This window comes from Elaeis guineensis, chromosome 8 (assembly GCF_000442705.2).
Source record: "Elaeis guineensis isolate ETL-2024a chromosome 8, EG11, whole genome shotgun sequence".
Classification (NCBI taxonomy): Eukaryota; Viridiplantae; Streptophyta; class Magnoliopsida; order Arecales; family Arecaceae; genus Elaeis; species Elaeis guineensis.
In genome coordinates, this window is record NC_026000.2 from 132465573 (window position 1) to 132473350 (window position 7778).

Consider the following 7778-nt stretch of genomic DNA (forward strand, 5'->3'; position numbering starts at 1 on the left):
ATGCAACAGAATATACGTGGCATCGACGTGTGGTGCCTATAATAATTAAATATTCAATTACAAATTTTACATATTTATGATAAAATAGATCTATAAATATATCTAATCTTTAAAAAATATTGTTCAAATAAATAATAGCAACTATGAACAAACATCTAAGCAGCAACTTAATATTGGGTTGGATTTTGAAAAGCCCGTTTACGGACTTTTCACCATCAGATTAACCATATGTTTTATCAAAATCCGAACGTCAGAATGATCGACGGTGTGCAAACATGCTCTCTGTAGATAAATTTTTTAATATTTAACTATAATATTGTTTTGATCGAATCAAAACGATCACGATAAATATTAAAAATATATATATGATATTATATTTTAAATATTAATATAAAATTATGTTTAAGATCAAAATTATCATAAAAATAACTAACACAGCAGCTGCACACCTCTCTAAAAATAAAAAGATTAGATCACTATATTACTTTGCAACAGTAGCATGCCAAATAATTATTTTAAACTATGTAGTAAAACAAGAATCTTATGTATTAGCCCATAGAAAATAAATATAAAATCATACATGCGCATGAGAAGTAGCACACCAATCAATCAGGTACTCATCATATTTTCTCATTGTAAAAAAAAAATGCAAACAAAAAAGATAGATTTAAAAAAAAAAAAATCATGCAATAGCATCGAGAAAAAAAATATTATCTCAACAATATTGCAAATTACAATACAAAACAATCAAAAAAGAAAAAAAATATTTTCTTAGATTAATTCATATATGAACATTCTATGTAGTCATTTGCAGAAAAAAAAAAAAAATCCAACCCCATATGTCCAGGACATAAATTTTTTCAATGCACTCTAACCTTTTGAAACTTTAAATCCACCCTCTTTCACCCCATCCGCCCAAATCACCCCACCCCTCCCTCCTAATGCCTTAATTGATTTTTTCTCAATTCTCTTCCCCTTCCCCTTCCCCTTCCCACTCTCCTTGCTTACAACCATCAGTCTTATGGCTAAAGACAATAGTGCGTAAGCTCCTAGCTGCTGCTGGCCCATGCATTGCAATGGCATTGGTTCCCCTCCGTTCTCTCTTCCCCATCCCCACCATCGACCTCTCTATCAATCTCCCTTTTCCATCATCTCTCCACCCTCTTGTATTGGGTCATGGCAATACCTTCAAGATGATGGTCATCATTTGGGTGCCGTAGCTAGCAATGACTCTTTCCCATCCTCTTATTCGTACCCTTGCCACCACTCAATGTAAGATCCAAATCTATTTTTTTTTTCTACTTCTCTGATCTACTTTACTCACCTCCGGTGCAATCTATCACTCATTATTTTAGTTTTTTTTTTCTCGCATCTATTTTCTCCACTATAATCTTCTCCAAGACCTTAATTTTAATCCCAATCCTAGTCCTCTGCCCACTTCATTCACGATCTATTCTTTGCTATTATTTTATTTTTATCTTTTTTTTGGTTGTCTTCTCTACCATATCTTTCTCTGTAACCCTAATCTTCATCCGAATCTTAACCCTAATCCTAATCCAAACCCCAACCGTAACCTTAAATCTAACCCAACCATAACCCTAACCCTTACACTAACCCTAAAAACAACCCTAAACCTAACTTGGACCATGACCCCAACCCTAAACCTAATTCCAACACCGGTTTAAACCCAAACCCAATCCTAAATTCAAACCACAATCCAAAACCAACTAGCACACCCATTGACCCATGAACCCAAAATTGATTACCAAATCCGATGATCCAATAACCTAAAACTCATTAACTCAGTAATGCAAACCTAATAATCCAAACCCAATAACCCTACCATAATACGCGAACCCCATTAACCTAATAAGTTAAACCCAATAATCCAAAAACCATCAACCCGCTAACTCGCTAAACCTGAACTCATTAACCTGAGTTCATTTACCAACTGATCCAGATCCCTCAACACAAACCTATTAAACTGATTTGACAACCTAAATCCACAATCCTTACCTGATAATCCTAACTACAATTCTTTCTCTTCTATCTCTAAACTCCCGACTCCATCATTCTAATTGAACCTGGAAGGCTGCTGCATCCACAGCAGAAAACATTCCAAAACATCCTCTTAAACAAATTTTTTTTTTTGGCTTTAAGTGGAAGACTGCTGCGAATCTTTCTGAATACTCCTCTCAAATGATGCCTTCAGCAATAGAATTTGGAAGGCTATCCCAACTGAGATAGCAATCCATCTATATTATTGATGAAAAAGCAAAGTTTCCCACATGATGTTCATACAAATTAAAAAGTCACTGAATCCTGACCAGCAAATTTTCAGTAAACTGATGAGCAGATACCTCCCCACAAAAAAAAAAAAAACACAGAAAAAGAAAAGAACTGAACATATGATTCTTTACTCGAGCTCTCCTGATCCCATTATCCTTAGATGTTATGAATCCTTCTAGATATATAAATGATCTAAGAGGAGAGTTCGAAAAAGACTCAAATGTGATCATCCATTTGTTCTGTCTCATTCTCTATTTTTATTCCACAGGACTTCTCTCCATCCATTTAAAGGGCGTATTATTGGAATCCAAATTTCTATCTCCCATTTAAACCCTAAGATGCCGATACCTCCCTTCTAATTAAGAGGCAAGATGCATTTTCGTCCCATTACTTATTAGCCCATGTGCAATCTTTTTCCTCTTTTTCTCTTCCCTTCTCATCCTTGGCCACTGGTGTGGAGAGTTGATGCGGACGATAATGCAAGCTGATTGCTAACATGGACATTGTGTAGATGGTGGATATCTCTGATGTAAACCATCCACATAGGCAAAGAGAGATGCGGCAAGACTAGCATTAATTAACAACGTAGCAAGACATAATCCATGCTTACATTAGTATTTATTGCGGTCCAATCCATGCTTACATTACGACAAAATCAATTTTATGCTTTGGGCTCAGACACAATCTATTGCTCAACCAGTAGATCCCAAGTTAGCTTGAGCAAAAGTTGATGTTAGGTCAGATCACTTATAGTTGACTCTAGTCCATTCTCTTTAAGTCCAATATGGTTAGCCCAGCTGGAAAGTAATTTAAGATGTAACTTAGTTACTCAAACAACAGAGTTGTATACTAATTGTTGGTGCAAAAATCCGCTTGCGTCGGAGAAGCTGGAGTCGGGGAAGCCGCGGACGCCGCCGGGACCTGCAAGGGAAGTCTAAACCGGAGGTGGGGTTGCTCTGGCAAGACCCTCCGACGCTCAAGTCAGTTCTCTGCCTCAACAAGAATGGAGTACTCGAACGGAGAATTTAGCAGAGTTTTGAGATAAGAAAAATGAGCTTAAAGAATAACGTATCTGGGTCCCCCTTTTATAGGCGGAGGAGGCAACGGATTGATGGCGACGTTTGTAACCATCTGGTAGTGGGCCGTCCATGGTCAGGAGAATTGATTGCGAAAGATAGTGGGGTAGACCCGTGGCTATCGTCATAGCCCGCCACGTAGGGCCTGTTGCAAGTAGTGGAGCGGCGTCCGTTGTCGCTAGTTGTCAGCGAGTAGTGGGATCGTGCAGCACCTGCCGCAGGGAATGGAGCAGCATCATGGTCGTTGACACAGCCTGTCAGAGAGTAATGGGTCCGCCGCAGGGGGTGATGGAGCCGCACGGAATCCGCTACAGGAAGTGGAACAGGATCATGGTTGTTATTGTGATCTGCCAAGGAGCGCGGATCTGTTGATCGAGGCTCGGCAGTGGTCGGAGTTTGGCCTTTGTAGGAGTCCGGGAGGGGTCCTCCTTTCGGTTGAGGTCGTGGGTGGAGTCCGGCTCCAGCAGCTGATACTGAGGTCGGAGACTGAGGGCGGAGCCCGGCTCCCGTAGGAGTCCGGGCGGAGCGCCGTCCTGCTGTCGATGGCGGAGCCCGACTCCCGTAGGAGTCCGGGCGAAGCTGTCCTGCTGTCGATGGCGGAGCCCGGCTCCCGTAGGAGTCCGGGCGAAGCCGTTCTGCTGTCGATGGCAGAGCCCGACTCCCGTAGGAGTTCGGGCGAAGCTGTCCTGCTGTCGATGACGGAGCCCGACTCCCGTAGGAGTCCGGGCGAAGCCGTTCTGCTGTCGATGGCGGAGCCCGGCTCCCGTAAGAGTCCGGGCGAAGCTGTCCTGCTGTCGATGGCGGAGCCCGACTCCCGTAGGAGTCCGGGCGGAGCTGTCCTGCTGTCGATGACGGAGCCCGGCTCCCGTAGGAGTCCGGGCGAAGCCGTTCTGCTATCGATGGCGGAGCCCGGCTCCCGTAGGAGTCCGGGCGAAGCTGTTCTGCTGTCGATGGCGGAGCCCGGCTCCCGTAGGAGTCCGGGCGAAGCTGTCCTGCTGTCGATGGTGGAGCCCGGCTCCCGTAGGAGTCCGGGCGAAGCTGTTCTGCTGTCGATGGCGGAGCTCGGCTCCCGTAGGAGTCCGGGCGAAGCTGTCCTGCTGTCGATGGTGGAGCCCAGCTTCCGTAGGAGTCCGGGCGAAGCTGTCCTGCTGTCGATGGCGGAGCCCGGCTTCCGAAGGAGTCCGGGCGAAGCTGTCCTGCTGTCGATGGCGGAGCCCGGCTCCCGTAGGAGTCCGGGCGAAGCCGTTCTGCTGTCGATGGCGGAGCCCGGCTCCCGTAGGAGTCCGGGCGGAGCTGTCCTGCTGTCGATGACGGAGCCCGGCTCCCGTAGGAGTCCGGGCGAAGCTGTCCTGCTGTCGATGGCGGAGCCCGCTCCTGTAGGAGTCCGGGCGAAGCTGTTCTGCTGTCGATGGCGGGGCCCGACTCCCGTAGGAGTCCGATCGAAGCCGTTCTGCTGAGGATTTCGGCTGTGGGTATTTTATACCCAACACCAGTCTCCCTACTTTCGAGTTTGAATTTCAAGCGAAGGAAGTACACACAGAGAGAGATGTGCACAGCCGGAATCGCCCCTTCGAATTCTGCGCACTGCCGCCCCCAGATATTTTGACATTTAATGCGCGCATGTCAGAGTCTGCTTTTCGATGAAGGCGACCTGAAGAGTCTTTTCGGAATCCCCGTTGAAATGCGATCCCAAGCGTCGTGCTGTGGGAATTTGTGAGCGGTCAACCCTCGATGGCGATGAAGGGGACAAGCGCGACACGTGGCACACACCAGCTGGCCCAGGAATACATGCCGCCATAACTGCGTCAGGATCCGTCGGCTATTTAAACCCCTCAGTCCCTTCGTGGCTTCATCCTGGCGCTTTCTTTTCGTCTGAGAGTCTTGCTTCTCTCGCCCCAGCCCTTGTCTCCTTCCCTCGCACCATGTCCTCTACTCGGGAGGCTGTTCTTGAGGGAATTTTTAGGGCTTGGAGGAAGGTGAGGAGGAGAACGGCGGCCGGTGAGAATCTCCGTCGCTCTAAAGGGAGCCCAAGGAAGAATTCTTTCAACAACAGAGGTTTAATAACGGGGGCTGTCGGTGAAGTTATTCTGCTCGCGAATTTTGGAGTAGCAAGGCGGGGTGATACCGGTCAAGAGGGCAGAGCAGTCGTCATAAGCCATGACGGGATCCTTGACGCCGTCGGGGCCGAGAGACCAGAGGCGGTCGGCATCGACGGTGGGGCAGTAGAACTTGTTGCGGGGACGGTGGAAGTAACGCATGCCGACCTTGCCAGAGCGTCTTGGGTGGCGGCCGTCGTGGTGCATTCGGAGATGAGGAACATCTCTGGTGTCGCTACCGCTCCTGAAGCGGCTACGGTTCTTCTTGAAACAGGTCTTCGCTACTGCCGCCGTTGCCCTTACCGCCTCCGGAGGTCTATCCCACCCCTTTCCCGCTAAGGTTGGGACTTCGGAAACAGAATGAGGCGAGATGGGGCGAGAGCTGTTACACGCACTGGAGAACGCGACTGAGAAGGATAGAGACGGAGAGGGGAGTTCGTAGCTCGGAGCAGCCTCCGGTTCGTTCTGCCCGAACCGTGCTTGCGAGACTTGCGATGACGTGTATCTTCTTTTTCTTCTTCTTTTTTCCCTGACCCACCGGGTCCTGTAACGTATACTTCTGTTAAACGAGAAAGTGATTTTGGTACCTTGTTTGCATCTTGTGTTAAATAGTTGTCTGTCGAACTTCTTCATTTTTCTTTCCTTCTCTTTGTCTGTGTTACGTCGTCCCAAGGTCGTCGGCGACATCTTCAGTTCATGTGGGGTCGTTATTCACCAAGCTCCTTTTCGGCTTTTATGCCGTTCGAAGATACCCACTTGTCAGGTTTGCTTGGATTTTTCTCCGCTGAAGTCGGGACTAAGTTCGGCTCCCTTGATAGTCCGAACGGAGAAGCCCTCCTGAAGTTGGAGTAGCCCGGCTCTCGTAAGAGTCAGGGCAATGTTTTCCTGCAATCAAAGTCATAAGCAAAGTCCGACTTCCGTAGAAGTCCGGGTGGGGTTGTCCTGTAGCTGATGTTGGCGATGGAACCCGGCTCCCGTAGGAGTCCGAATGAAGTCTTTTTGTTGTTGGAACCCGGCTCCCGTAGGAGTCCGGGCAAAGTCTTCTCTGTCGTTAGAACCCGGCTCCCGTAGGAGTCTGGGCCTTTCATTTTGCTTGAGCTGGCGTGAGGTTCTCCTCGTGTTCCTGACACGGCCGCGGGGGTATATTGGGGCGTTGTAAGGCCTCTCCCCTTATCCGGTCTAAAAGAATCGGGTTTTTGACTTTGCTCAAGTTAGGGCGAAGTTTTTCTTCTGTCCCTAACAGGGCTGTGGGGGCACATATGAGCGCTGCGAGGCCTCTCCCCCCATCCGGTCTAAAAGAACCGGGCCTTCGACTTTGCTCAAGTTAGGGCGAGGTTCTCCTCCTATCCCTAACAGGGCTGTGGGGGCACATATGGGCGTTGTGAGGCCTCTCCCCCCATTCGGTCTAAAAGAACCGGACCTTCAACTTTGCTCAAGTTAGGGCGAGGTTCTCCTCCTGTCCCTAACAGGGCTGTGGGGGCACATATGGGCGTTGCGAGGCCTCTCCCCCCATCCGATCTAAAAGAACCGGGCCTTCAATTTTGCTCAAGTTAGGGCGAGGTTCTCCTCCTGTCCCTAACAGGGCTGTGGGGGCACATATGGGCATTGCGAGGCCTCTCCCCCCATCCGGTCTAAAAGAACCGGGCCTTCGACTTTGCTCAAGTTAGGGTGAGGTTCTCCTCCTGTCCCTAACAGGGCTGTGGGGCACATATGGGCGTTGCGAGGCCTCTCCCCCCATCCGGTCTAAAAGAACCGGGCCTTCTACTTTTATAAGGTTGCCCTCTCATTTTGATACAGTCTGCTTGAATTGTCCCAAGACAAATGGGCACGCATTTTTGATTAGGACGAAATTACTGGTAGTACATCCGTAAGTTTTCTGAGCTCCAAGGTCGCGGGAGGTCGGCTCCTCCGAGCTCCTTAAGATAATAAGCTCCAAGCCGGACTACTTCTTTGACCTCATATGGTCCCTCCCAGTTTGGGGCAAGCTTCCCCTGGCCCTGTGGTTGTGAGACAGCAGCTCGTCGGAGCACTAGATCCCCTGCTTTAAATGCCTTGTTCTTGACTCGGGCGTTGTAATATCGGACAACTTTCTGTCTGTAGGCTGCCATTCGAACCTGAGCAATCTCCCGCCTTTCCTCCAGTAGGTCGAGGTTGGCTCTGAGATTTTGCGCGTTTTGGGGTTCGTCGAATGCAACGACTCATGCCGACGGGAGTTTAAGCTCGATCGGGATGACGGCTTCCGTACCAAAGGCTAAAGCAAAGGGAGTCTCCCCTGTAGGCAACCTCTGAGTGGTTCGATACGCCCATAGCACATGAT